Raw genomic sequence first — 10,325 nt, forward strand, 5'->3', positions numbered from 1 at the left:
CAAGAGAAGAAGGAGTAAAACTCTAAGAAAATATATTTATTATAAACAGAAATGGCCTTTTAGTAGTTCAGTATAAACACTACTTCCAGACCTTGAAATAGATATTCTGCTCTGAGGACTTTTACAACAAAGGAATCCCAGGAGGTCAGAGACCTTCAATGATGTTTCCATTCCCTCTTACCCTTTCTGTTCTCCTCATCTGCCCATTACCTCCTTCTGGTACCCCACATCCTCACCCTTCTCCTGTGGTCCACTGTCCTTTCCTGTTAGATTACTTCTTCTTCAGCCCTTTACCTCTTCCACTTATCATCTCCCAGCTTCTCACTTCATCCACCTCCCTCTCCCACCCAGCCATCTTCCCCCTCATCTGGATTCACCTGTCACCTGCCAGCGTGTACCCCTTTCCCAACCCTACCTGTTTGTTTTGGCTTCTTCCCCTTTCTTTTCCAGTCCTGATGAAGGATCTTGGTCCAAAATGTCAACTGTTTAATCCTCTCCATAGATGCTGTCTGACCTACTGTTTTTTTTTGTGTGTTTTGCACTGGATTTCCTGCATCTGCAGAATATCTTGTGTTAATGCTATTTTTAAAACATTCCTTGAGAAAATGTAAATCCTTCTCTACAATTCGGAATCCATGGCTCATAGCCATTTATAAAGCAGCGAGAGTATCTTGCAAAGCACTGGGTACCTTAGACTCCTCAACATGAACATCAAAGTCAATTGAGGGAGAACCTAATTACCTAAACAACTTGCCCAACTGCCTGGTGAAATACTCGTTCCCCTGCCTGGGACCTATCAACCTGCTCAGAACTCACAGGACTGGCATTGAAGAAAGGCAACGTTGATTCGGAAAGACTGCCCAGGAAGAAGAGAAGATTAAAAGTGCTTATTGCGCCAAATTACTTAAGATATATGTTAGTAATACTTCTGCAATAGCATATTTGCCAAATACACTTCAGCAGCAAATTTTATTTATGCCTCTCTTTTCCACCAAAAATTTATTCTGAGCTTCGTGTCAATGTGGTATAATACCAGAGGCAAATATATTTCAGTGGTGAGGATTAAAGCAGTAAATCAACTCGGTTGCAAAGGTAACAGCATAAAACTCCTTTTAATCTAAATTATTAATATCAGATGACATGATTGATTATTTAAACTCAAATTGTAAGGAAATGCAATATAAGCATAACAAATGACCAGAATTCAAGAGAAATAATGAACATTTGGAAGGGAATCTGTCTCCACCTAAGTTATAAAATACAATAAGTTATAAAATATACTGAATTAATTTAGCCATAGAATAACAATTTGCAGCAGTATGCCTAAATTATTTAATTCAAGCATGCAAGTTAATAGAAAATTTTCAGCTAAAGTTCCTCTATTATTCTGTTTTATATCTTGGAGCACCACAGCGACCAGATGAATGTTTCACAAGGTTAAATGATATACCCATATAACAATCGCAGCACGGAAACAGGCCATCTCGGCCCTTCTAGTCCGTGCCGAACTCTTACTCTCACCTAGTCCCACGGACCTGCACTCAGCCCATAACCCTCCATTCCTTTCCTGTCCATATACCTATCCAATTTAACTTTAAATGACAACATCGAACCTGCCTCAACACTTTTGCTAGAAGCTCATTCCACACAGCTACCACTCTCTGAATAAAGAAGTTCCCCCTCATGTTACCCCTAAACTTTTGCCCTTTAACTCTCAACTCATGTCCTCTTGTTTGAATCTCCCCGACTCTCAATGGAAAAAGCCTATCCATGTCAACTCTATCTATCCCCCTCATAATTTTAAATACCTCTATCAAGTCCCCCCTCCACCTTCTACGCTCCAAAGAATAAAGACCCAACTTGTTCAACCTTTCTCTGTAACTTAAGAGATGAAACCCAGGTAACATTCTAGTAAATCTTCTCTGTACTCTCTCTATTTTGTTGACATCTTTCCTATAATTCAGTGACCAGAACTGTACACAATACTCCAAATTTGGACTTACCAATGCCTTGTACAATTTCAACATTACATCCCAACTCCTATACTCAATGCTCTGATTTATAAAGGCCAGCATATCAAAAGCTTTCTTCACCACCCTATCCACATGAGATTCCACCTTCAGAGAACTATGCACCATTATTCCTAGATCCCTCTGTTCTACTGCATTCTTCAATGCCCTACCATTTACCATGTATGTCCTATTTTGATAAGTCCTGCCAAAATGTAGCACCTCACATTTATCAGCATTAAACTCCATCTGCCATCTTTCAGCTCACTCTTCTAACTGGCCTAAATCTCTCTGCAAGCTTTGAAAACCTACTTCATTATCCACAACTCCACCTATCTTATGAATATCGTATGTGTTAACTAGGGGGCCATGCACAATCCGGATTTGATGGAGACAGCTGTGAAAAGCATGGAAGAACACCTGGAATAATTTCTGAAATGCCCTCTTCGCTGCCACTGCTACTGTGTGATCGAGAATCTCCAGAGTGGAAGGCCCCAAATCCTTGGGTTTGCCTATTGCCTGTTGCCGGGGCCGGGGTCGAAGCGCTCGGCAGAGATAGTGCTCGGTGCTCGGTGTTGGTGAGCTGGCCGGAGGCTGGGAGTTTTCGGATGGACTCGGAGTTGGAGTGTGGTCAGATGCTTCCAGTATGCTGCATCAGCAAGTTGGCGGCGCTGGAGGTTCACCGTCTGCATGAGATGATGGGACTTCTGAGAGACTTTGAGACTTTTACCGTGCCATGGTCTGTTCTTATCAAATTACGGTATTGCTTTGCACTGTTATAACTATATGTTATAATTATGTGGTTTTTATTAGTTTTTAAGTTGGTTTGTCATGTGTTTCTGTGATATCATTCTGGAAAAACATTGTATCATTTCTTAATGCATGCATTACTAAATGACAATAAAAGAGGACTGCGTGTTCTCATAATCTAATCTAATCTTAGTATCATCTGCATATTTACTAATCCAATTTACCACCCCATCATCCAGATCATTAATATATATGACAAACAACATTGAACCCAGTACAGATCCCTGAGGCACACCACTAGTCACCATCCTCCAATCTGACAAACAGTTATCCACCACTACTCTCTGGCATCTCCCATCCAGCCACTGTTGAATCCATTTTACTACTTCAATATTAATACCTAATGATTGAACCTTCCTAACTAACCTTCCGTGTGGAACCTTGTCAAAGGCCTTACTGAAGTCCATATAGACAACATCCACTGCTTTACCCTTGTCAACTTTCCTAATAACCTCTTCAAAAAATTCAATAAAAAATTCAAACATGACTTTCCACGCACAAATCCATGTTGACTGTTCCTAATCAGACCCTGCCTATCCAGATAATTATATATACCATCTCTAAGAATACTTTCCATCGATTTACCCACCACTGACATCAAACTCACAGGCCGATAATTGCTAGGTTTACTCTTAGAACCCTTTTTAAACAATGGAACAACATGAGCAGTACGCCAATTCTCCAGCACCATCCCCGTTTCTAATGACATTTGAAATATTTCTGTCAGAGCCCCTGCCATTTCCACACTAACTTCCCTCAAGGTCCTAGGGAACATCCTGTCAGGACCCGGAGGCTTATCCACTTTTATATTCCTTAAAAGCGCCAGTACTTCCTCTTCTTTAATCATCATAGTTTCCATAACTACCTTACTTTTTTCCCTTATCTTACACAATTCAATTTCCTTCTCCTTAGTGAATACCGAAGAAAAGAAATTGTTCAAAATCTCCCCCATCTCTTTTGGCTCTGCACATAGCCGTCCATTCTGATTCTCTAAGGGACAAATTTTATCCCTCACTATCCTTTTGCTATTAATATAACTGTAGAAACCCTTTGGATTTATTTTCACCTTACTTGCCAAAGCAACCTCATATCTTCTTTTAGTTTTTCTAATTTCTTCCTTAAGATTCTTTTTACATTCTTTATATTCCTTGAGCACCTCATTTACTCCAAGTTGCTTATATTTATTGTAGATCTCTTTCTTTTTCTGAACCAAGTTTCCAATATCCCTTGAAAACTATGGCTCTCTCAAACTTTTAACCTTTCCTTTCAACCTAACAGGAACATAAACATTCTGTACCCTCAAAATTTCACCTTTAAATGACCTCCATTTCTCTATTACATCCTTCCCATAAAGCAAATTGTCCCAATCCACTCCTTCTAAATCCTTTCGCATCTCCTCAAAGTTAGCCTTTCTCCAATCAAAAATCTCAACCCTGGGTCCAGTCCTATCCTTCTCCATAATTATATTGAAACTAATGGCATTGTGATCACTGGACATGAAGTGCTCCCCAACACATACCTCCGTCACCTGACCTATCTCATTCCCTAACAGGAGTTCCAACACTGCCCCTTCTCTAGTTGGTACCTCTATGTTTTGCTGCAAAAAACTATCTTGCACGCATTTTACAAACTCCAAACCATCCAGCCCTTTTTCAGCAACACACATCAAAGTTGCTGGTGAATGCAGCAGGCCAGGCAGCATCTCTAGGAAGAGATACAGTAGTCATGACAGAGGGTCTCGGCCTGAAACGTCGACTGTACCTCTTCCTAGAGATACTGCCTGGCCTGCTGCGTTCACCAGCAACTTTGATGTGTGTTGCTTGAATTTCCAGCATCTGCAGAATTTCTGTTGTTAGCCCTTTTATAGATTGGGTTTCCCAGTCTATGTGTGGAAAATTAAAATCTCCCACAATCACAACCTTGTGCTTACTACAAATATCTGTTATCTCCTTACAAATTTGCTCCTCCAATTCTCGCTCCCCATTAGGTTGTCTATAATACACCCCTATAGGTGTTACTACACCTTTCCTATTCCTCAATTCCACCCAAATAGCCTCCCTAGACGAGTCCTCTAATCTATCCTCTAATCTATTACAAAGCAGCGCTGTAATATTTTCTCTGACAAGCAATGCAACACCTCCCCCTCTTGCCCCTCCGATTCTATCACACCTGAAGCAACGAAATCCAGGAATATTTATTTGCCAATCACACCCCTCCTGCAACTATGTTTCACTAATGCTACAACGTGCTACAACATCATATTCCCAGGTATCAATCCATGCTCTAAACTCATCCACCTTTCTTTCAATGCTCCTAGCATTAAAATAGACGCATTTAAGAAACTCTCCACCTCCTACTCTCTCTTTATCCCTAGTGGTGCAAACAACTTTGTTATCTTTTTCTTCCTTCTCCCCTACATCTTCGGTCTGAGTGCTCCCGTTCTCTGTCCCCTGCCCATCTTCCCTCACACACTGTCTACTAGCTTTCTTTATTTGTGAACTAACCTCCTCTCTCCTAGTCTCTTTAATTTGATTCCCACCCCCCAACCATTCTAGTTTAAAGTCTCCCCAGTAGTCTTCGCAAATCTCCCCGCCAGGATATTGGTCCCCCTGGGATTCAAGTGGAACCCATCCTTTTTGTATAGGTTACACCTGTGCCAAAAGGGGTCCCAATGATCCAGAAACTTGAATCCCTGCCCCCTGCTCCATTCCCTCAGCCACGCATTTATCCTCCACCTCATGCCATTCCTACTCTCACTGTCGCGTGGCACAGGCAGTAATCCTGAGATTGCTACCTTTGCGGTCCTTCTTCTCAACTTCCTTCCTAACTCCCTATATTCTCCTTTCAGGATCTCTTCCCTTTTCTTACCTATGTCATTGGTACCTATATGTACCACGACCTCTGGCTCCTCACCCTCCCACTTCAGGATATCTTGGACACGATCCGAAACATCCCGGACCCTGGCACCAAGGAGGCAAACTACCATCTGGGTCTCCTGACTGCGTCCACAGAATCACCTATCTGACCCCCTAACTATCGAGTCCCTTATTACTTCAGCCCTCCTCTTCCTTTCCCTACCCTTCTGAGCTACAGGGCCGGACTCTGTGCCAGAGGCACGGCCACTGTTGCTTTCCCCAGGTAAGCTGTCCCCCCCAACAGTACTCAAACAGGATTACCTATTGTCAAGGGGCACATGAAAGGATTCAGAACTCAGAACAGACAAAACGCTGGGTCAGGGAGCATTTGTGGAGGGAAATGGACGTTTGACATTTTAGGTTGATCCACAGTGTTCCTCCAGCATTTAGCTTGTTGCTCCAGGTTCCTGCATTTGCTGTCTCTTGTATCCCAATTCCAAGCTGCAGGAAGGGGGATGTCACTGATAGGGTAAAACCAGAGTGAATGGGAACGGTTAGAGAGTCAGAACACAGACAAAAGAAGGTTGGAGGTGCAAAATATGGGTCAAGAAGACAGATAGAGAAATCAAGTTACCTGAAGTTGTAGAATTCAACATTAAGTTGGGAGAACTGCTATGTGTTAAGAAAGAAGATGAGGTGCTGTTCCTGAAGCTAGAAATTGGCCTCATTGTAACAATACAGGAAGCCACATACCAGTTGGTTAGAGAGGGATAGATAGAGAATTAAAATAGTAATAATTCTGGGCATGTTTTTCTGCTCTGCATTTTGCAACCCCTATGTTGTTTGGCTATGTTTGACCAGACTGTTTACAGCTTAACTCTATGCTGACTCTTGTTTTGCCATATCAGGAATATTGTCCCTCTCCTACCCTGTCTGCAGCTTAACAAAGCTTTTTAATGTCCTTCCCATTTTTGATGAAAGTTCTTAAGCCAAAAACATGAGCTCTGTCTCTCACCCCACAGGCAGAGCCTGACCCGCTATGCATTTCCTGCATTTTATTTTTGCTTTGATCTCAGATTCCCAGCATGTATGATTTTCTAAAAATTTTCATTCAAAATCAAGAGTGCTGGGGAACTGTATTTTATAACCTGACGCTATTTTGTCATCCTAAAATATTAATACCATGCTTCTTGCTTGTAGATATAGCCAGACTTGTTGAGAGCTTCCAGATCCATCAGATTTAATGTGTGTTTCAGACTGTTTGATCTGACACTGAAGTTGGATAGCTTTTGTTTAATATAATGGAGCATGGGGAGAAGGGAAATGGAAGGAATGCATTTCACTTCCTATTTTTAAAAAAAACACTTCAGTTTTCTCCTGAAACTGCTGACTCAAGCTGGTAGATAACAGCAAGACTGACAGACACAAATGAATACAGTGGCAAAATGAAAGAACTTAAAAGGTAAACAACATTGGGCATTACATGAAATAGGAGTTTGCTGTATCAAACACAAGATCACAACAAAACCAATTTCAGCATTCAAAGATCAAAGTAAATATAGGTCACCATTACAACCCTGAGATTTATTGTCTTGTGGACATATGCATTAAATCCATAGAATAATAACCAATAGGATCAATGAAAAACCACACCAATTTGGGCATTCGACCAGTACAGAAAAGACAACAAACTGCAAATATAAAAAGAAAATTATTAATAATAATAATAAATAAGCAATAAATATTGAGAACATGAAATGAAGAGTTCTCGAAAGTGAGTCCATAGGTTATGGAAACATTTCAATGATGGGGCAAATGAAGTTGAGTGAAGTTATTCCCGTTGATTCAAGAGCCAGATTGTTGAAGGGTAATAACTGTTCCTGAACCCTTTGGTGTAATTTCTGAGGCTCCTGTACCTTCTTCCTGATAGCAGCAGTGAGATGACAGCATATTCTGGGAGGTAAGGGTACCTGATGACAGATATGCTTTCCTATGATAACGTTTCATGTATTAGACGTGATCAATGGTGGGGGCACTTTACCCGTGATAGACTGTATCCACTATTTTATGTAATTTTCCGTTCAATGTTTCCATAGCAGGCTGCAATGCAGCCAGTCAATATACTCTCCATTGCATATCTTTAGAAGTTGGTCAAAATTTTAGATGTCATTCTAAATCTCTGCAAAGTCCCCAGGAAGTAGAGGCACTGCTGTGCTTACTTTGTAATTGCACATGTGCTGGGCCAGGGACTAGTTCTCTAAAATGATAACACCAAGGAACTTAAAGATGACATCCTTCTCCACCGCTGATCCTCCATTGAGGACTAGCTCATGGACTTTTGGTTTCCTTCTCTTGATGTCCATACAGGTGTCCCCCACTTTTCGAATGTTCGCTTTACAAAACCTCACTGTTACGAAAGACCTACATTAGTAACCTGTTTTCGCTAACAGAAGGTGTTTTCACTGTTACGAAAAAAGCAGTGCACGAGAAAAGCAGCGCGCGATAAAAGGCAGTCGCCCTCCCCCGGATTCGGAACTGCATTCTAGCTGACATCGCTTAAACACATGCCTGTGAGCATCCGTTTGCAAGATGAGTTCTATGGTATTGGAAAAGCCTAAAAGAGCATAATTAATTAGACATAATTAAGCATTTCGATCATGATGAACGAAGTAAGGACTAAGTGAGTTTGGCTTGTGGAAGCTGACAAAGATGATGTTGAAGAGGTTTTGGCATCCCATAGATGGAGAGATGATGCAATTGGAAGAGCAAAGGATAAGAATCAAAACCGAATGAGTAGTGATAAAGTATGACTTTAATTTTGAAAGGGTACGTCGGTTTAGGGGATATTTGCAGGATGGTTTGAGTGCTTACAAAGAACTGTATGACAGAAAAATGCGCGAGGCTCAGCAGTCAAGCAAGCCTTCCACATCAGTCACAACAGATGACGAACCTCAATCTTCGACATTGAGGCGGACAGTCACAGGAGAAGATGAGCTGCCTGCTCTAATGGAAACAGACGACAAGATGACACCCTAGTGTCCCATCACCCCAACACCCAGGCCGCGGACAGATACCGATTCGTGGAGAATGCAGCAGTAGCCGGGAGACACACAGCACATCTTTAAGAAAAAAGCTGAAATAAACATGCTAATTAATTAAGTGCCGCCCGACACGTAATTGTTGGCTCAGATCAGAGGCGATACAATCGGCAATCGCACTGATCTGGGCCGACAATTACGTGCTGGGCGGCACCTAATTAATTAGAATATTTATTTCAACTTTTTTCTTAATGATGAGCTGTGTGCTTCCCGGCTACCACTGCATGCTTCGCGGATCAGTATCGGTTTGCTGCCGGAAGGGTGGGGGCCACTGCACCACCCAAACTCCGACAACTCAGTCTAACACACCACCATCAGTGTGCTCGGCGCTGTCCCAATTCCGGTAAGTGATACTACGCTGTACATACATTATTTCTACTTTATATCGGCTGTGTATTTTTACGTGTTATTTGGTATGATTTGGCACCTTCATAGCTTAAAGGTTACTGGAGAGTGCTTGCGCTGTGTTTTTGCTGACGGCGCTTGTGTGAGATTTTTGCTACGGAGAACAGATCAGGCAATGATTGTGGAAAAGTATTTCTACTTTATATAAGCTGTGTATTTATCATATCATTCCTGCTTTTACTATATGTTACTGTTATTTTAGGTTTTATGTGTTATTTGGCATGATTTGGTAGGTTATTTTTGGGTCTGCAAACGCTCACAAAATTTTCGCATGTAAATAAATGGTAATTGCTTCTTCGCTTTGCGGCATTCCGGCTTGCGAACCGTTTCATAGGAACGCTCTACCTTCGAATGACGGGTGAAATCTGTAATCAGTTCCTCAGTCTTGCTGAGTTTGAGTAAGAGGAAACAAGAGAAAATCTGTAGATGATGGAAATCCAAACAACACACCCAAAATGCTGGAGGAACTCAGTAGGCCAGGCAGCTTCTATGGAAAAAAAGTACAGTTGACGTTTCAGGCCCAGACCCTTTGGCAGGACTGGAGAAAAAAGGATGGAGAGTAGATTTAATAGGTGGGGCTGGGGAGAAAAAAGAGAAACACAACGTAATAGGTGATACCGGGATGGGGAGGGATGAAGTAAAGAGCTGAGAAGTTGATTGGTGAAAGAGATACAGGGCTGGAGAACGGGGAGTCCAATAGGAGAGAACAGAAGTCCATGGAAGAAAGAAAAGGGGGAGGTGCACCAGAGGGAGGCGATGTGCAGGCAAGGAGGTAGGGTGAGAGAGGGAAAGGGGGATGGGGAATGGCGAAGGGGAGGTGGCATTACCAGAAGTTTGAGAAATCGATCATGCCATCAGGCTAGAAGCTACCTAGACAGGATATAAGGTGTTGTTCCTCCAACCTGAGTATGGCCTCATCGCGACAGCAGAGGAGGCCATGGATTGATATTTTGGAATGGAAATGGGAATGGAATTAAAATGGGTTGCCACTTGGAGATCCTGCTTCTTCTGGTGGCTGCAGTGTAGGTGCTCAGCAAAACGGTCTCCCAATCTATGTCGGGCCTTGCCAATACACAGGAGGTCACAATGCCAGCACCAGACACAGTATATGACCCCAACAGACTCACAGGCGAAGTGCCGCCTCACCG

Source organism: Mobula birostris, chromosome 3 (assembly GCF_030028105.1).
Source record: "Mobula birostris isolate sMobBir1 chromosome 3, sMobBir1.hap1, whole genome shotgun sequence".
In the NCBI taxonomy this organism is placed as follows: Eukaryota; Metazoa; Chordata; class Chondrichthyes; order Myliobatiformes; family Myliobatidae; genus Mobula; species Mobula birostris.